The sequence below is a fragment of the Mauremys mutica genome, chromosome 3 (genome assembly GCF_020497125.1).
Source record: "Mauremys mutica isolate MM-2020 ecotype Southern chromosome 3, ASM2049712v1, whole genome shotgun sequence".
NCBI lineage: Eukaryota > Metazoa > Chordata > Testudines > Geoemydidae > Mauremys > Mauremys mutica.
This window is the reverse complement of record NC_059074.1, coordinates 159,975,851-159,997,153: the sequence shown is the minus strand read 5'-3', so window position 1 is coordinate 159,997,153 and position 21,303 is coordinate 159,975,851. Positions and strand designations below refer to the sequence as shown.

At 44.2% G+C, this 21,303-nt stretch overlaps 1 long non-coding RNA gene across 2 annotated transcripts in view; it reads right to left on the bottom strand.

Annotated features, from left to right (window-relative positions):
* LOC123367068 overlaps positions 1–21,097 on the bottom strand; it is a 55,717-nt gene extending 34,620 nt beyond the window's left edge. Inside the window, exon 1 of one of the 2 annotated variants that reach the window (XR_006578294.1) lies at positions 21,006–21,097. This is a non-coding gene — a long non-coding RNA (uncharacterized LOC123367068). Of the gene's footprint in view, positions 1–15,470; positions 15,853–21,005 lie in introns of those variants that run through there. The other variant, XR_006578295.1, reaches the window with a different exon arrangement.
* Between the last annotated feature and the right edge of the window lie 206 nt (positions 21,098–21,303).

The window sequence follows — 21,303 nt, the reverse complement described above, 5'->3', positions numbered from 1 at the left end:
TTTGTCACACTCCTTGTGTCTTGTGTAAATAAGATGTTATGCTCTTTGGGGCAGGGACTTTGCCATATTTGCTTGTACAGTGCCAAGGACAAGAAAGCCTGACCCTACCTGGGATTTACACTACAACTACTGGCACTAGAGCAATTATAACCCCTCATGTACACATTCTTTTTAGATAGCAAGGCTGCTCCTGTGAGGTTTGGTGTGCCCTCAATTCCTACTGCCTTCAATAGCAGAGTGAGCAGAAATCACTGAGAGTTGAGAAGATCTCTGACTACCTCAAAGGAGACATTTGAAGGATCGGGGAGTAAACAGGCTAAGTTTTCAAAGAGGCCTGCCTCCTAAATTACGCTCTCAAGATGCACGCAGTCAGGTGTGCTGGAACAATTTTTATAGTGGGGCTGCTGAGAGCCATTGAACCAAACTGTAAACCCTAAATATAATGGAAACCACTTCAAGCCAGGGAATGCAGCAGCACACACACCCCCTCAAGCCCCTAGTTCCAGCACCTATACATGCAGTCATCCGTGCCTTCAATACCTGCATTTTCATACCTAAGACTGCAAATGCAAATTTTCTAGACTCAGTTTCGGAAGTTCCTGTGAACATATGGCCCCATATGTTCGACAGTTGTTCCCTACTAGGCAAGCCCACAGCACCACAGCAAACTTCATTTCCAAGAATGACAGACTAGAAAAATCAAGATTTAAAGCAGAAATGCTGATGGACTGAAACATAGCAGCATGAACACAGATGCTGTGGCAATGATGACCTAACCCAAAGTCCTCCATGTTCTTTCAACACTGCTTGGCAGGTTACAGTCAGCTTTTTCCTTTCCCTGAGGAAAGGGGTGTAATAAGAGTTAGCCACTGGAGTTACTGGCAGTAAATCACTGGATTAACAGTATTTCGAGATTGTAGGTTAGGAGGTCATGCAGCATTTGTTATAGACCAGTAAACTCGAAAAGATTTTTTAGCTCCACCTGGTGGGCAAAAAGTAACTCATAGGCTACCAGCATTCACGCTCACAATGACTCATGATTTTATACCTGAAAGATTCTTATGCCAAAATGCCTTAATTACTTTGTTTCTCCTGTTAAGAACTTGATTCACAAAAGTGAAACGGACCACAGTTTGGTGGGGTTATTTCCTGCACAATGTTTCTATTCCCCACATTTCAGTTATAGGACAATGTTCTTTTTCATTGAATGGAAAAGAAAGATTGCACCCTTTAAAATAAAATAGTACATTTTTCCAGCATATTCCTTGTATCTCAGTGGAAGAAGGCTGTGCATAATTGCCAGACAACTCGTGAATACAGTCCTGGGGGCAGATATGAGCTATCTGGGTCAGACAAGAATGCAAATCCCCTTGATGTCTGTAGGCCAATATCAGGTTTTACACCCACAGACCAAAATCTGTTCACATGGAGGGGAGGAGTATGTGTGTAATGCACACAGCATGCTGGCAAACTGTGGGCAGTTATGATCATGTTTGGTACACTGGTTGTCTCCTTTGCTTGTTACACAACAAAAACAAAATGGAGAAGCTACATGGCATGGCTCAAACTATTTAAAGAGATACTACCCTATCCCTGTATACTACACATGTGCCTTCCTGTCTAGCCCTGCGTTGTGGGAGGAAGGAGTCTGTTACAAGTACTGCAGGGACTCCAGAGGTTTTCTCCTCCACTAGGCAATTCTTTGGTCCAGTCTCAGTCCAGGCTGGGGATAAAAGGCTGCAGCTTCTCACCTACACCTACCTGCCTCTCCAGGTGACACTGCTCTGCTACCCCAACACATATTGTGCCACAGATGTACAAAGAAGTGATTCCCCTTGCTTTTTTTGCCATTTGGCCCTTATTTTTAGATCTGCCCCTGTTCAACTGGTACAGCAAAGATATCCTAGAAATATCATGTCATCACTGTGCTTAGAAATGGAAAAGACCTACCAAGTCCTTGAGTCTATCCCCAAGATACAGTCATCTGACAGTGCATCCATCTAGCAATATTATAATGGGTCCAAGAGGTCATTGCTCTTGTATTGTGAGAATAATGGATTTATTATTGAAGGGATTCATAATTCTCTCCCTTTGAACAAGCTCACAGGGAATGGTCTTTCAAAATGACTGTCGTGCTTCTCAGGGCACCCAGGGCTGTGAGTCAGAGCCCTGCGCAGGACTTTTTAAAATCCCACTCCCGCTATGATGCCAGCAGGTCCTGCGGGACCCATGGGATCCCAGTCCCCCTGCAGGTCTTTACACTAGCCTGCGCAGGGCTCTACTGTGAGTCACCTTGTTACCACTTGCCTCCAGTGTCTTGCCTGTACTATTTGGGTGTTAGCTCTCTAGCACCACGAAGCTGTCAGCCACTCCAGCATTCTCCTCTGGGCTACACCAGCCCTGTCTTTGCCTTGCAGGTTAACAACAGGTGCACCTGAGCTTCTGAGTCCTTTCAAAAGTGTCCCCCTGTGCTGTCCAGCCCAGCTCCTAATCACTGGATATGCAGAAATCCCAGATCCTCTGTTCCCAAAGGAACACTACACCACAGTTGACCAGTTTCACCATAGACCACTGCTCCTGTGTTACACCAAACACTTGAGTTCAATTATAAAAACAAAAGGAAATTTATTTAAGAAAGAATAGAGATTCAAATAAAAGCAAGTGAGAGAGATGGGAACAAATGGTTACATAAAAAACCAACATCATAACACATATTCTAAAGCCTAAACTTAGCTAACAAGTTAAGCTTCTTTAGACAGGAGGCTCTCTCACCCAAAGTTCTCTCCAGCATTTTCAGGCAAGCCTGGCTGACATCCATTTCTCATGAAGCAAACTCACTATCCATTTACTTCCTAGGTGAAGGATACCAGGGTGTCTCTTTACGCCCCCAGATATACCAGAACAGACCTTTGATAGGGTCCCTGGCCCTGCTGTTTACCTCTTCCTGTTACTTTCCTTCTCCAGTCTCCACCAGCTCTTCATTAGCATCTGATTTAGAATGCTAATGACTCCTATTGTATGACATACAATATGGAATGGCCCATCTGGAGATGAGTTGGCTCCCACTCCTGTCTGAAGGAGTTTGTCTCAAGATCTTTGAGTGACCTGTTTTTATTACAGACCTTGAGAACACAATCTTCAGCGTATATACATAACTCCTGACATATTCTCCACACATATACAGAAGCTCCCTGATTTATGCAAGCATTCCATTCAGGAGCGCTTTGCATAAGTCAAGTTTGGTGTAAGTCAGGAACGTATCTCCCACAAGTACACACACACAAAAAGGCACTTATGGAACTTATGGAACTTTTTCCGTAAGTCCAGATTTCCGTAAGTTGGGTTTCACAACCCGGGGAACATCTGTATTTCACAATGATTACAATGTCCAGTGTGACACAGGCTTTCAGTAGACACTTTACATTATATTATTTTGGTGAATGCAGTGAACCTCTATATGTCCAGTTCCATCTGCCAGTTGGATCAAGAGGTTCTTGGGTCACAGAGATACAGGCAGTTTTGGAGGCTAAGTCATGTGGTCAGTCACATAGACCATTTTTTAAAGTAAAATGATGTTCTGGCCCAAGGGACAGCTTAGGGTGAGCAGATGTCCCGATTTTATCGAGACTGTCCCGATATTTACTTGTTTGTTCCGTGTCCCGACCGAACATCGTTCGGGACACAAATTGCCCTGATATTTTGCCCTCCGGCACACAGGCGGAGGGGGCTCACCCCAACTCCGTCCCTTCCTCCCTCATTGGATCACTCCCCAAATCCCTGCCCTGGCCCCACCCCCCAGCCCTGCCCCCTCACTGCCTTCTTGGATCCCTCCCAAATCCCCATCCTGGCTCCGCCTCTTGCCCAAGCATGCCGCATTCCTCCTCCTCACCCATCCCTCCCAGGCCTGCGCTAATCAGCTGTATGGCAGCGCAAGCGCTGGAGGGAAGGGGGATAAGCAGGACGTGGCAGCCAGCTCAGGGGAGGTGGAGGCAGAGCAAAGGCGAGCTCGTGCAGGGGAGCAGGGCATGGAGCTGCTGGTGGGGGCTCAGTCCCCACCAATTTTTCCTATGCTCCAGCAGCTCTTGGTTTTTTTATTTGTTGTTGTTGTTGCTCCACCAGCACGCCCCCCCCCCGACCCCACATCCCAATATTTCACATCTCTCATCTGGTCACCGTAGTACAGCTGGGAGTTGTGCACAGAATCCCATTCAATCTAGAGGGAACATCTGGCACTGGATGCAGCTCAACATGAAATAGCTTTGATCCAAAGGATGGAAGCAAAGCGAGAAAGAAGAAAGCAGCAGTTGTAATCATGGACTCCAACTCAGACAACACATGGATCTGTGGAACTTGTAACAAGCTGTGTCACTCTCAAATTGGGCTTGTCAGCCATAAGCAGATTCTTCGGACACCTCACTAGACCTTTTATACGTACACCATGATCCAGTGGATCAACAGTTGCCTATTATGATTATTAGTTAGATGCATAAACTACAGCTAAGATTCTGGCCCCACTTATGTCAATGAGGCCAAGATTTCACATCTGACTTTTACTTACCATGGCCCCAATCCACCCAACTGAGCTCTGCATGGGTGCAGGGGTCTGCCAACGTAGAGTTGATTGCAAGGATTAGGGCCCATGTAGGGTGACCAGACAGCAAATGTGAAAAATTGGGACAGGGAAAAAAGACCCAAAAATCAGGACTGTCCCTATAAAATTGGGACATCTGGTCCCCCTAGGCCCATGTCGGCACAGCAAGAAGGGCTCAATATAAAACCTGGGATGGCTTCTCAGGGCACAGTTTCTTCTTTGGTTACCCAAAGTCTGGCACAGGTATCTGGAAGGGATGTCCAGACCACAGGAGTTACAGATACCAGTGCTATTGTGGCACTTTCCCTTAACAGTGTTACCTAGAAATACATTACCATTATTTCTTTGTGGACAGGGGCGGCTCCAGCCACCAGCGCAGCAAGCGCATGCCTGGGGCGGCAAGCCACCGGGGGCGCCATGCGGGTCCCTGGGAGGGCAGCAGTCAGGCTGCCTTCGGCAGCACGCCTGCCCGGTCCCGCGGATTCGGCAGCAATTTGGCTGCAGGTACACCAAATCCATGTGACCAGCGGACCTCCCGCAGGCGTGCCGCCAAAAGCCACCTGACTGCTGTGCTTGGGGCGGCAAAATACATAGAGCCACCCCTGTTTGTTGAGTAGATGGATTATAAGAGAAGCTCATGATAAAGAGACTCAACAATAAACAAGCAAGTCATTGGGTTTGTCCTTGTCCTGGTGACCCACAAACAACAAAATATAAACATTAAACAGGTCAAATGAAAGACATCAGATTAAAGAACATGGCTTCATTTAAACTCTTGATGGATTTTGTTTGTCAGCCCTGTTGGTGGACGTTAGAGTAATTTTTCATCCTGCATTATCAGATTTCTATATTAAAAAATAGGTCTTATCTCTGCCTGTTTAATTGAGCCAAACAGCAGGATAGTCTCAGCCACTTTGTCTATGCACCCAAGCTAATGGTAGAGGCAAATAAAAGATGTTTAGTTAAATATCACTGTCTGCAATTTGGATTCAAAACCAATGGCATTAACACTTCAGTAACCTTCCCATTCAGACAGACATATGGACAAAAGCCCAAGATTATATCTCTGTAATTGTTGTAATGATAGGTTTCTAGCCTCTGTATTCTGTCCTGGGGTATCAAAGTCCCTACTGGTACCATTTATTCACTGATGTTAAACCAATACACTTTCACACATTGGGTTTCTGATAGATTCAAATTAGTATTGCTCTAGATTTTTCATTTTCAGGTTTCTCTTTCTCTCTCTTTATCTTATTTTATTAGATGTGAATTACTTTATTATGAGATAAAAAACAGTTTCCCGATTCAGAATCACTCACAATTGAAACTGAATTTAAATTCATTCCAAACATCAAACAGAAGCTTGGTCCTGCTGGCTCCTGCTGCAGGGCAGGCTCACCCCTCCTTCGCCTTTTCCCCCAAGCGTGCCATGTTCCCTCCCCTCCCTTCCCTGTTTCCTCTCCCAGCACTTACCCTGCCACCGAAAAGCTGTTTGCCAGTTCAAGGGAGGGGGAGGAGCAGGGCTGCCATGCGCTTGCTGCTAGGGGGAGGAGGTGGAATCGGGGCATACCCCCTCCAGCCCTCTGCCGTGAGCCACTCAGGCAGGGGGCTGGGAGCACCCCCACAACCCCAGCCCACACCCCCAGCCCTCTGTCCTGACTCCTGCACCCCCTCACACACACCCAGCCCCCTCACACACCCATGCCCTGGCTCCTGCACCCCCTCAATCCCCACCCCCACTCTGAGTACCAAACAGGAGCTCCTACACTACCACCCCACATTCCCATTTGCACCCCTCGCACCAAACCGGAGCTGCCCCAGGTAAGCGCTCCACACCCCAACCTCCTGCCCCAACCCTGAGCCACCTCCCTCACCTTAGCTCCTGGCCAGACCCTGCACCCCAACCCCCAGCCTGCTCCTGCACCCTAACTCCCTCCCAGACCCTGCACCCCCAGCCCTGTGCTCAGTGCAGAGAGAGACAAAGAGAATAGGCTACCAGGGAAAAGGTAAGTACCTGCTCTATGTGGGCAGGGACGGGATCTTGTTTACCCCCTCCCCAGCCCTGCTGCACTTGCAGTTTACCCCCAGCCCCTCCCTTGCTCCAGGGACAAACCTTAGCTCCCACCCTGCTGTACTTTTGCCCCCGGCCCCTGCCTTGCTCCAGTCAGCAGGGACTAATCCTCCCCCTATGCCCTTGCCACTGGCCCCTGCCTCGCTCCAGCTGGGCACCAATCCTTCCCCCCACATACACCATGCCCCACTGTCAGGGAGGATAAAAATCAATGTGGTTTTTTTTAAGTTAAAAAAAATCCATTTTTTTTATTTAAATCAGATTTTTTAGGAAAAAAACTATTATATCTCATCATGGAATAGGGATTATAAATTCTAATTCTATAGTGTGAGACAATATATTCATGTAATGTTTAAGAAAGCTTTTGTAAATGAGTTCCAATAGTTCATGGATTAGGGACCCAATATTATGGGGATCTATGGGCTTCTGTATAGATTATTTAGGTTAATCTTTCTATCTACCGAATGGGACTCTATGCTCAGTCTAGAAGATACCATCAGAGCTGCTTAGTTTTGCAGTTCTCAAACTGTGGATATGTGTTTCCAGAGATAACAAGCTTGTTAACAGCAAAAACGTTTTTAAATAAATATATAGAGGTGAGAAATAACAGACCTCAACTCTATTGTCCCTCTGCAAATTTGTGTACAGAGTCAATCCCTTACCTCTCTCTCTAAAAGTGAAAAGTTTCAAAAAGTTCAATGAATAGAAGATTGTTGGGGGCGGAATAGATCTGGACAAGGAGAAAAAGTCTGGAGATAAATATGAGAAGCGAGGACACATGCTTTTTTGTTAAACTATTATGTTTGCTGTCGAAGAAAAAAAATCCAGAATACTTAACATTGTTATAGTTAACTAAAACAATTTAAATGGCTGTCTGGTGATGTTCTCCTCCTAATACAGCATGTCAAGAAAATCCTCCAAATATTAATAATTAACCTGTTGAACTGGAGATAGTTCATCTCCAAATGACTTCATAAATATCTGCTTCAGTTATCTTTGGTAAATGAAATAACCAAACAATCATTCATTTTCTGATACAGCTGTAAAACTCATCTGAAAGGTTTCAAAATAAATCACTGTTTAAAAATGTATAGTGTGTACCTTCTAAAAATGAAACTTACGTCTGAGTTGTGAAGAATATGTATTAAGGTTATAACAACCAACAAGAATACACTTTTATGTAGAAAACCATGATTAAATCGAGTCTTCCTGACTAGTAATTTAAATCAAATCCACCCTGCCCACTGTGCTCTTGCCCCTGGCCCCTTCATTCCCCAGGGTGGCCCCACAAATATGTTTGGCGCCAGGCCCACAAAAAGTTAATCCAGCCCTGGCTGCATGCTACACTTGTTCAGGTGTTTTTATCACTGCAGTGGTTTTTAGTGTCAGCCCTGAAAAAAGTGCATATTCAAATCCTATTACTAGAGAGTCTGCTTAAGCTCAAAGTGACGTAGGTTGGTGGTTTTGTATGTATTGAAGGTTGCAGATAGTTGAACTCTGTAGATACTTAGATACGCGTATACAATTATATGAGTGATGAATGTGAAACTTTACCTATCTACTCTAATTGCATTCAGTCTCCTAGCTACCCTTTCTACCTAAAGTGAAGCAGTAATAACATTAAAAAAAAAAAGATATTTCCCAACCTCTTCCCCCTTTCTTTATTCATAAAGAACTCAGTTCCTGAAGTAATACACCAGGGCACTATTTGAATGCTACAGTGAGCAGTGGCAGTCACACAGAAAATTAGAACTAGTCCAAAAACAAAAGACCCAGCAGCTAAAGTACATGCCCTAATACCAATTTAATAGTGAAAAAGTACTTCATCTGTTTAGCCTTTTTTTTTTTAAACTCTATTGGTGACATCAGCCAGGCACTAATGAAAGCACAATTAGCATATCAGCTAGAATGTACAGGTGGAGCAATGGATTGTTCTCTGTTACTATGTTAAAGAACCGCCACAGCCCTAGCCAGAGAAGCTATTTGGTAGGAGAGATTTAGCTTCATAAAATACTCAGTTCCTCGTGCATCAGAAACAAGTGAATGTGCCAGCAAATGCAAAGTATTGATGCAAGGAGATCAATGCCAGTTATCTCTAGTTTTGAAGGGCACTCATTTGGGCCTAATTCCAGAATAAAGGCTTTAATTGCTAATTGATTTTGAAGACTTTGTTAATCATCTGCTTGTAAAATCTGGAGGTCAGACCTTAATGGGATCTATGCAAACATTAGGCCTGATCTTCCAAAGAGATGAGCACCTCAATCATGCCCAGGCAATTGTTCAGATGGCAGGCAGCAGTTACAAGGAAATGTGGCTCCTGGGGGAAATAACAAGGGGTAAATGTAATGCAGCGACTGTAAGTTGACTCTAGGCTCCCCAGACCTCTGCCAGACAATACAAATACGTACTTTTCTGTGAGCTGCTCAACCACAGTGTATTATGCTCTCCACATATTAAAAATCTACATCAAGCTTGTGCACCATGGTATAGCAATGGTGTTCTGTTATAAATCAGAGACTCTCAGGATTGTTACTCTGCTGCCTAACTTGGGCCTTTGGAATTCCATAACAACAATGGGAATAAAACCCATATTCTTCTGCTGTAAAAGCAGTTGAGATAAAGAACTGTTGCAAGCAGTATGGGGGCTATGACACATTTGAGTAGTTCTGATTCTATCCAGTAGAGGGCAGTGACATATGCATACCAGCCAGTTTGTTATAATAGAACTGGTTTAGGGGGTATGTAAGAGCAGCCAGCCAGCCTTGTATGGGTGTCAGGCCATAAAGAAGTAGGGTATAGTCTGGTGTGAATCAGGCTCCAAGTGACTTGAATAATGAAATGCATCACTGATTACCTTTAGTTTCCAGTCATGACCAGAATAATGAGGAAGTAGAGAGGGTGTAGAGACAAATCACTCAGGCAGTAAGAGAGGCAACACAGGAGATACAATAATAACCTTATGGTGAGAGGGATGTCAGAAACGAAGGGACTAATTCTGCAGCTGGTGCTCCTGCATGGCGCTCCCCTAGAAGTTCTGTGCATGGAACAAAAGCAGACTCAGACCCAGGGCTGTTAACACAGTTTATAGAAATATTTGATTCCGATGATTCAGTGCTCAATATTTTTGAGACTGAGAAACTGAAAACTTGTACTTATCCACACAACAGGCTCAGCCTGTGCAGAGGGTGTGCAAGCTTTCCACACACAACCTCAACAATGTACCTCAACCATCTGAGCAATGGGGAATTCAGGTTATTTCTCTTCACTCTTTGGCCTCTCTGATGAGGCTACTAGCTAGGGTGCCAATTAGTTTAAATTGATTTCCAGAAGTTCTGAGCACTTCTCATGCCATCTGAAATAAATGTGAGCTGCATGGGCTCAGCTTCACAGAAAAATCAGGCTCTGGAGACTACAAAGTTGAGCAAGACCACCAGCCTATTTCATGTAAGCCACCAAAGAGCTTTTAGTCACCAACACCTTGAGTTACCCAATCATCTTGTCTGGCTGTGGTACCTTTGGAAATTACACAAAAACAATCTGTAGAGATCAATAAAATTAATGATAGGTAGGTGAAACTGAGAACTAAAGAGCGTGCTTAGAAAAAGAGTGGTTATAACTGACTGCTTTTCAATCTGAATCCATGTTCACCACATAGGTATTCAGTCACTCAGAACAGTGTTAGACTGCTGCCAGTTTTCACTACAGAGAAAAAGAAATGATGCAAAGTCTAACAGGAAGATATTACCTTTGGGCCTTTACTAAAAATGGCTGCATTGTTAAGAGCCCAAGTGTAATAAAAACATTGGCTTCGACTTAGGAAATAGCCATTATATAGCCTTCTGTTTTTATGGTGCTTCATCAAAATCTGATGTGTCCTTCAGCTCCTCCTCCAATCCTTGGATAATATGTTTTATAGACCTACACGTTTTAAAAACACTAGAAGCTGCAATATTCAGATATCCTTCCTTTCTAGAATGAGTTATTTTCAAGTTGCTTTTCTCTAATATTTTCCATTTTATTGCTTCAAAGAAGGAACCTACTAGAGAGCCAGGATAAGAAAAGTGAGACCCAATTCTAGAATACAGGAATGACTCAGTATGTTTCTTTTCAGCTGGTAGTCTATCTTCTAAATGATCTATGGGAAAGAAGAAAAACATCAAGTTCTAACTCTGTGGCTGGCTCCTCCTTGCCAAATGATGTATTTAGTCTCATCACTGCTGGTGGCAGATATTATTCTGTTAGCTGCCGGTAGGGATTTTATTTATGTTAGAGATTTTCTGATGGGTTTACATTTATTCCCACTGCCTTGAAGAAAAAAAACATCACACTGATTGGCCCCAAATTTTAGTTGCCAATAAAATATTTTACAAAATTAAAGATCAATAGAAACATTTTTTTAAAGCCGCTACAAACAGATCTTTTGTTTGGCTTTAATCATTCCCCCCCTTCACTGTCTGCAATTCAGACACCACAGTACTGTAATGCTATGTGAGCCAAAAGTGAAACAGACTAAAAACAAAAGTGAAACTGATATTTTTTTCCATCATTATCTAATCTCAGTGAAAAGCAAAAAACCTGCATAAACAGTGAAAAATTAATTTGTTATTTAACTATGTGTCTGTTTCAATACTTTAAACTGAAACCCAGGTAAGAATATGAACCTGAACTTGGCAGTGTCCCCTTAATGTAGTACAGTGCTGTTAAAAAACACACCACACACTATTTACTTATGGTTCGTTTGGCCTATAGGGAAATCGAGGCAGTCTGGCTAGAGCCTCTAGACAAATTTCTTCCAATAAAACAACAACTGGCCTAAATCTTCACCCCATCTCAGAGGAAAAAAAACATTTTTAATCTGTGAAGAAGTTTTCTCCATCCACCATCTTGCATTTTCACACACGCATAGAACATCTAGCAGCCAGGACTAGAAGCAAAAGTGCCAAAATATCACAAGACAGACTATTGTTATGACATTTCCTCGCCAAAGAGGTTTGGACAGTAAAAATAAGTGCTTGGCTCTCCACTTCCTTGCAACTTGAAATAATGTACCCCTGTTTAGGGTTGGAGCAAAATGCTACCAAACCAGAACTGTAGTGGTTTGCACTCACTTTGCTCAGGTGTAAATTGACTTCACAAGGCACTAGGGTCTGCTTTTGCAGAGTATGTGCATCTGCATGTAGGAGAACTGGCAATATATGAGGGCTAAAGGCAAAATAAGGAAATTAATGGATTCCCAAAGACAACCACTTCAAATGGCTCAGATTCTGAACCAGTGATGAGGGCTGTTAGTCCTTTACTTGCTTTCAGCAGCTGCACAGGGTTATTTGCAATACAAAAGATTAGGATCCTTTGTTTCCTGAGATGAAACATTTCAGAAAAATTTTGCCTTCCCAGCACTGTTCTTCAGTTATTTTCCTCAGGCAGGCTGTGCCTGTAGGAATGTCTGATTATTCAGAGAACACCTTCTGACAGCTCAGATTCATTTCTAAATCACCACATTTAAGTTTTTCATGCGCACAGGGCAATTATTTTTATGAATGACTGCCAGTAAATTCAGAAAATCAGAATGCATTTTGAGAGTATTCTAACTGGCACTTAGATGCCACTATACCTCTTAAGCATGCTTCATTCTGAAGGGATTCATTCATTTTAGTTCCAGATTTCCTATGTTCCACACCAATTTGGTGTTCCCTCCCACACCTTTTATTGCTGAAAATTATTTACATCAGAAATAAAGAATTATGAGACTGAGGGACGGGTTATACAAACAGCTAGAACAAATCCCACAGCATTTAATATCTCCAGCCTCAATAATTATTGGTATCCCTGATTCGGGGTCTGTGTCACACAGTACACTCCACATTTGGGCTTTGGCAGGTTACCATGGTGAGGTGCACCTTAGAAATACCATAGTACGATTGGATAGAGAGAACTTCAGCACATTTCTACATTATCCTAGGAGCTGAACCACACTAAGCATCTGAATTATCAGAATAAAGAGCTCAATGGATGTCTCTATTTTTTAAAAGAAAAAGACACTATAAAGAAAATATAATATATATAATCTAGTATTTTGAGAAGATGGATTTTTTTTGGCTAGAGCACTGGAGAATGGGGTCAAATTCCTGGCTCTGCCACAGATTTCATGTCTGATCTTGGGCAGGTTTTTCATCTCTCTGTCTCAGTTCTCCACCATAGAATGAGGATAATAATACTTCCTTTCTCCTGCCCTCCGTCTGTCTTTTCTACTTATACTGGAAGCTCAGGGCAGGGATTGTCTTGTATTGTATTTGTACAGCACCTCAGGTCAAGACTGGAGGACTTCAGTAACTTAGCCAGAAGTTATGGGTCTATTATAGGGGTGGGTTCTGTGGGCCTGCAATGTGCAGGAGGTCAGTCTAGATCAGGGGCTGGCAACCTTTCAGAAGTGGTGTGCCGAGTCTTCATTTATTCACTCTAATTTAAGGTTTTGCGTGCCAGTAAGACATTTTAACATTTTTAGAAGGTCTCTCTCTATAAGTCAATATATAACTATACTATTGTTGTATGTAAAGTAAATAAGGTTTTTAAAATGTTTAAGAAGCTTCATTTAAAATTAAATGAGCCCCCCAGACCAGTGGCCAGGACCTGGACAGTGTGAGTGCCACTGAAAATCAGCTTGCATGCCATCTTTGGCACGCATGCCATAGGTTGCCTACCCCCGGTCTAGATGATCATGAGGGTCCCTTCTGTCCTTAAAGTTTATGAGTCATGGGGCGCCATTCTTGGCTGGGGCCTTCACGAGCTATTGTAATGCAACTAATAAAGAACAATAAAATCCAAAACAGATGAGCAGACCATAGCTTTCAAATCTGGGGAGGAGCAACTGGAGAAGGGTTTAGAAATCAAATAATATGATCAGAGAGGAAGCATGTGCCAGACACCAGAGATAAAATTTTCAAGAGCAACTTTACCTCATTTTCACCAGTGACTTAGGGTCAGATTTTGATAAGTATGTAAGTGCCTATACATTCAGATAGGCCCCTAGTGTGATTTTCCAAAGCACCTAGGTACCTAACTCTCATTGACTTAATGAGGAAGTTAATAGCATTTAAGCTCCTAAATCACTTCAGTGACTTTGAAAATTTTACTCTAAGACTCTAGGCTGGCAGTCAAGAAACCCAAGCTCTGTTCCCAGCTTTGTCATTCACTTTCTGGGAAAGTCACTTCTCCTCTCTGAGCCTCATTATCCACATATGAATCAATAACCCAATAAATAGCATTTTAGCTAATTTATATATAAAAGGGATGCTGTGACATTACCTTCTCTGGTCACCAAAAAAGGACTGTTTTGAAGGTTCAATAACTATTAGCAATCTGTGTCATTGTGGATGTATAATTTGGAAAAGTATACCCTTCTGAAAGGTAAGCTAACTCATTAGTATTTGTAAAACACTTTGTGATGCTTGATGGAAGGCTTTATAAACAGTATAACCCATCACTCAAATACAGTCATCTCTGGGAGGGAACACAAGAGCTGTTTAACAGCACAGACCAACATGACAATTTTAGTTTCCCATTGAACCTCTTGGGGCAATTTAGTGGCTGAGCCTGAAAGGTGCATAACCCTAGTGATTTCGATACCTGGCAGATCCAGGCACTTTAGTTGGCAAGATGTAGCTGCTCATCTGGAATTTGAACACAACCAAAACAGGGGATCTTCCGGGTCAAAATGTCAAGAGATCAGTTTCACACCTTCGCTTCCACCAACACAATGACCCCAAACACCATCCTGAAGCATTGGATTAGCAGAATCTCAAAGGGGTGAGTGCCACCTACTGAACCATCCATATCACTTTGAATCAGACTGTTACTCCTTTTTTGACCTGAGCACCTAGTCAAAGTTCAGGGCTCTGGGGATGTTCCAGCTGGAAGCAGAAACTGATGATGGAGTTCTTATCTCCCCAGCTTCCTTCTCAGCTGGGCCCGCAGGAGGTCTCTCTCCTGCCACAGGTTTTCTATCAAGAGGAGCCACCTGCTTCCATCTTCTGCAGTCTGGGTCCCCACCGTAGTCAGTCCCAGTCCTGCGTGGGTTCCCCTGTCTGTCTGGGTCCCCACCGTAGGTCATCCCGCCCCTGTGTGGGTTCCACTTTTTACCTGTGGCTTTTCTGCCCCAGACAATCCCCTTTCTAGGGCCCTGGTCTTTATCACCCCCTCCTTCGGAGCAGTCTCTGACCAAGCCCCATCCTCCGGCCTCCCCCTCCTTCTCTGGGGGCAAGGCCATCTTTCACAGCTGCCCTTGTGGCACAGGAAGCACAGCCAGTGCCTTCCTTTGGCCACCTCTGGGCTAGGCCTGGCCCTGTGAGTTCCATGAGGGCACTCTCTCTTCTTGTGCCCCGGCTCCCCACAGGAGCAACAAGTTTGGAGCCCCCGTTAGCTTCACAGGGGACACTCAAGTCTCTCCACCATGTCTCAAGCAGAGCCTCTTTGCTCCATCCCAATAGGGGCACTCCCTTTTCAAGTGTTCCTGTCGCCCACAGGCGAAACAGTCTTTCGGCCCTGGCACCGGCCTCCAGCCCAAGGTGCCTGGCCCCCATTGAGGTCCATGTGCCCTCCCCTGCAGCAGCTGAAGCAGCCCTGCTTGCTGCTTGGCGAGCCGGGCCACACAGGCTCCCCAATAATAGTCCCTCATTCCATCCTGCGTCTCCACCGAGTGAAGGAACTGAAGGATCTGGGCAACTGTCCCACAGTCCTTGCCCTAGCCCCTTGTATCAGGGCGGCCCACACGTGTCTGCATTCTCCACCACGATGTAACAGGGCAGAACTCACCCCTGCGGTGCCTCCTGCTGGTCATCCAGGGAATTAGCTCTTCCAGCTTCCGGAGCGTCCTCTGCAGGCCAGTGTCATGTTAGGCCCAAGTCCCTCCTGGACTGCAGTGTCCCTTTCAGGCTGGGGTGCTCCCCCTGGCAGTACCCCCCCAGTCTCAGGGTCTCCCCACCCAGAGGAATCCTCAACCCTCTGTCCCCACCTTGACTCAGTCACGGGCTACTGCCAGTCACCATCTAGCCTCCGCTCCCTGGGGCAGATTGCAGTGTAAAAGCCACTCTTCATAGGCAAGGGAGTTTTGGACCTGCTGCCTCTGCCTACTCATGGGCTGCCCCCTGAAGCCCCAGTACCTAATTGGCCTTCCACTAGGCTGCAGCCTGGGGGGTTTCTAGGCCAGAGCTCCCCAGCTCCCTTGGCCTTCCTCCAGCCCTGCTTCACTCCAGGTACCTTCTCTCAGCTCCCTGCATCCCTCCCTCTCAAAGCTAGAGAGAGTGTCTCTGGCTTCTGACCTTCTTATAAGGGCCAGCTGGGCCCTCATTAAGCCAGCCTCAGCCTGATTGGGGTGTGGCCCCAAGTTGAGGCTGCTTTCCCCAATCAGCCCTGCTTTTCCTTCCCTGCCACAGCCCTCTCCCCGGTCTGTTTTAAGCCTTTTAAGACAGGAGCGGGTTACCACCCTGCCGGGCGGAGTTCCTCTGGGCGGTGTCCGCTGGCTCCCTTGACGCCTTCGAGGAGCAGTGGGCGCTGTCCAGGGTTCTCTGCTCGTTGTCCCCATCAGGCTCCCTTCTTATGACCCTTTGACCGCACTCCTGTCCCTGTTCTTTTATTAGTTGTCCCCCGCAATTAGTGGGTTTCTGAGGCCCTGTGGAACCTCCCCTTAGGCTGGGGGGGGATCCGTTAGCATGGGGCGGGCTTTGCCCGCCCCGTTTCCCGGAAACCCAATAGATACAGCACACTATATCCTCCCCTTAGGCTGCGGGGGAGGATCCTTTAGCAGTAGGCGGGCTTCCGCCCACCCTCTTCCTGGAACCCAATAGATACAGCACACTATAGGCACTGGGTCTGTTACATGCTAAAGGTGATCTGAACACCACAACAATAGAAACAGTGAACTAACACAATAATATTACCGGTATTACTTTTAGCCCAGAAATTGTCTATAATTTCAAAACACAACCATAGCTACTTTGCTTTAGAACTTCTTTTTCTCAGCATGCTTTTTTTAGTTGGAGGGATCTCACTTTCTTCTGCCTGGGTGTAATTCCATATTGCTCGGTATTTAGTCTCATCCTGTTTCAAAGTTCTATGGTGTCTTTTTCTTGTAGAGTGCAATGGCTTGTTGCTGCTGATCAGCTAGCAATAGGCTTTCCACAGGCACAGTTAAAACCGTCTTAGGTGCTTTTCTAATGTATATCCATAGGCAGTTTGGAGGACTTAGAAATATTACTGTCTACAGCACTACAGCAAGCTTGTGACTGACTGGTCAGCTATATAGATCTGCTATCATTTTGACTCACATATATATTTTCCACCTAATTTAAAAATATATTCATTTTCTTCCAGAATCCTTCCAGGTAATGACAGGGCCTGTTGAGCATTCCCAGTATACCCTGAATGCATGTCACCATCCTCCAATTTTTTCCCTTCCCACCTCATCAGATACAAGCTTCTGGTCCTTCCCTTTAAGGCCATTCACAACTTATCTCCTATCTTCTTATTCATTCTGAATGCTGTCATACTATTCTTCCCCTCCACATTCCATCAGTGACACACCATCTATTTGTCCGCTTCAGCAAGCACCTTCATTTTCTTCCATAGAATGCAGAAAGGTGACAGTGGGAAGAATTTGAAATAGATGGCGAGGAGTTCAGTTTTGACTATGTGCAGTTTTTGTTCATGGCAAAATACCTAACAGGAGATGTTGAAGAGAGAGACTGAGATGCAGGATAGGATGGAAGTAGACATGTCCGGAGTAGAAAGGTAGATTTCTGAGTCATTAGTACAGAGAAGGTAGTGGAAGCCATGGAAGAGGCTGAGATCAATCAAGATAGGGTGCAGATGAAGAAGAGTAGTGGGCTTAGACATAGGTCCTGGAATTAGGGATGCGGGGAGTACTACCGCACCCCCTGGGTAGAAGTGGTTTCCATTATATACAGGGTTTACTGTTTGGTTCAATGGCTCTTTGCACCCCCACCATAAAAAATGTTCCAGCACCCTGGGCTTAGAAGAGAGGCCACTGGGGCTTCCTTTGAGAATGGCAGAGAAGAAAACATGCTGAAGAAATGACCATAGAAATAGGAGATGGACCAGGAAAGGATAGAGTCACAAAAGCCAAGAGAGGACAAGATTTCAAGAAGTAGGGTATGCTCAACAGTGTCAAAGGCAACTGAGTGGCCAAGAAGGATGAGGGTGGAATGGAGGCCCTTTACTGTGTTAACACTGGTGTCATATTCAGATTTGCTTACCTTAAATTTCTCCCCTAAAGCTTTAATTGGTGATATTCTTTTCTTACTCACTTTTTGTCCTAAACTGATGTGTGGGGTGCTATGTCCTGTTCAACAGTTATTATATAATACCCCAGACATGGCCGCACATCAGTGGTTTCTGAACTCAGGCCTGTAAACCACTGACCTATCCCATAGAGGTGTTATGAGGCTTAATTTTCATAAAACACGATTGTAAAGTGCTTTGAGAACTTAAGATAAAAGGTAGTATTAAAATGCAAGGAGACAGCATGATTCAATGGATGGGGTACAATAAGACTTGGGTTCTATTCCTGGTCCTACCACTGGCTGGCTGTTGTGAACTTGGGCCAGTCTCTATACCTCCATTTCTTGGAAAAGAGACTGTTTATCCACCTTTGTAAAGCATTTTAAAATCTGCAGATGAATGTGCTACAAGTCATTATTTTAAGACTGTTTTTGAGCCATATTAATCATATATTACAGCAACCCATTTCACTGTGACCTTCAACAATGGCCAAAAACTCAAAGATGTTTGATTGCTGTATTCTACACTTTAGTTTTACATTTTACACAAGGTACAGTGGAGGTTTTTCATGTACATTCTAATTAGTAGCTCTAATAAAACTGGTCTCAGTAACTTTATTCCAGCAATAAATATCAGTCATTGGCACCTTCCCCAGTCTGTTACTGTCCAAAATATACATCAGATTCCTAAGGATTGTTTGGAAAAGGTGATTCCAAGGGAAATTACTCTGCACGGAAAGCACTTCATTATAGTATACCAAATGCTGAGGCAATGAAAGGTCAAACCTGGATGAGTCTAAGCCAAGGAAGCAGTAAACCATTAAGAATATTCTGATATTCCTTGTATCCCAGTGGTCCCAGTGGCTTTGTATATAATGATTTTATGTATTTTTATTTTACGGTCAGCTCCAATACCCCTCAACTTGGCTCGGTCTTCAGACATCCTGGCTTGCTTAGATACAGACAGAATGTATCTAATCATATTTTCAAGTCAGCCATATGCAGGCAGGGTTTACTGTATTTTGCATTTGTTATGGCTTGATTGAAAGGAATAACAGGTTGATAAGAAAACCGCATGTGTACAGGGTAAGATATATGATCACTTTGCTTATACGTTAGGACAACAAGCCTGCACCACTGAAGACAGTCAATACTTTGGGGGACCAGGTCCTAACTTTGAGACCTAAACAATATGACATTATTCCTTCAGCATCTTCCCTGGCTTTTTCCCACCATCAGGATGCCAATCCAAATCCAGCCCAGATTAGTAGTGACCAGTGATTGTTGCCATCTGATAGCTGTTTGGTGCTCTACATGTTAGTCCCTCTCCAGTTCTCAAAAGACAGTCCACATCACAAGAACTAAGACCACCTTTGGCACTAATTGACACCTTTATTAGCAGTCTCAGCAGAGAGGCCAAAGATGGAATGGCCATGGAGATTGAACATAACTCCCACCTTTACAGGATGCCCTTCCTGTAACGCTTGAGGCATGCTGGTATGGTGGAGACGTTTGCGTTGCTGTCGCCTATGCTATACCTGTTTGATTGGTGAACAGAGAATGTAAGCCTACAATGCTGTCAGTCAATTAATTTCCCATGCATTGAAAGTAATACAAGTATTTTTTTTTAAAAGGATCTATGACAAAGGAAGAATCCAGCATTAGAACCACACCGCTGAAGTTCATTAAGCAGAGTTGCTTAGCCTTATACAATAATTGTGCCACATGCCGTCTTCCCCACCCCATGTGTGATGTAGCACACGGGTATGCCAGCCATGCCAGCTTGGAGTAAAAATGAGAAGCCACTATTTCCATGCAAAAGCCATGTGCTAAAGAGATGATGCTGAGAAATGCTTGTAGGTAACGGTCCATATTCTGCTCTTAGTTACACCTGCACACTTTCACGGGCGTCAGAGGATTAGAAGTGGGTTCAAATGAGAACAAACTCTGGCTTTTAAGGGCCTGATCCAAAGCCCACTGAAGTCAGTGGGACTCTTTCCATTGACTATAATGGGCTAATCTTGGATTGTTATATAATTTGTACTTCTTCTTCGGGCCACCTGTATCTGCAGCAGCAGCAGAGAAGAGTAGCCCATTGTTTGTTCTGTTTTTTAAATTCTTGACAATGTATTTATCTCAAGGGACATTCCCCACCGAATCCTTGACAGGGACTCTTAATTATTCAGGGAGGCCCACAATTGTCTTGCAATGCCAAGAGCCAAACTCCATGGACATGTACATTTACATGCTTTTAAAAAAGATAAATAACTACAGTGAGTGCAGGCCTGGAATCTTAAGCTCCCATTTGTCAACCAGGAAAGGGGTTTCTTTTCCATAGGAACTCGGAACTACCCAAGGGAGTTTAGCCTGTGAGATAAGTGGAATTTTCTGGCTCTTGAATTGTATAATAGTTGCTTTTGTTTGTCTTTCCTAGATTAAGAGAATTGAATTCTTGCTTGAGTTTACCAGCAGTGAACACTTGCATTCTCTCCTCATGCTGCACGTACAGATAGAAATGTGCCTATGGCAGGCCCCTATCTGTCTTGGATACGTATATGGCCCCTATTACCATAACATGTGAGCACCTCACACCATTTTCATGTCTGCCTCCTCACAGCACCCCTGTAAGGTAGGGAATGATGATTATCCCCATATTGCAAATGGGGAACTGAGGCACAGAGAGATTAATTAACTAACCTGCACAAGATCGCACAGGAAGTCTGTAGCAGAGAAGTGAATTTAACTCAAGTCTTCCAAATCCCAGACTAGCACCCTAACATCTGGACCATCCTTCCTCACCATTTCAGGAGCTTGTGCATGGCCTTTGCCCCCTGTTCCCACTTTATTGTCAAAATTATTTCCCATTACTCCTTGATAATAGAGAACTGGACAAGGTCTTCTCAGCTAAACAAGTACAACATGTAGTTGCATACATAATGGGCCAAATTCTGCCCTCCGTTATATTCAGTGGCACTACACTAGTACAAACAAGAAAAGAATTTTGCTTAGTATTTCATTTAGAATACAAATTAAAAAAAGAGAAAAAAATTACCTATAATCCATCAGTGTCTTAGTGTTCCCAGGTTTTTTCATTGCATGTCCCTGTCTCTTTAATTACAATAAGCAGGATGTGAACAGATGCTTATTGCACCCGGCAGTCAACTGAGTTAGGAGAAATTTTTGCTATTAGTAAGTACTTTAGGCAGCTGACTCATGCAAATCATATGTGCAGATCACCCACTGATTGTCCACTGGGTTCGCATAGGCCTGGCTCATTGACCACAGCTGTCTGCAATGAGTGTCCTGAACTGACAGATGAGTTCACAGTTTTGTCATCAGTTCAATTCTGA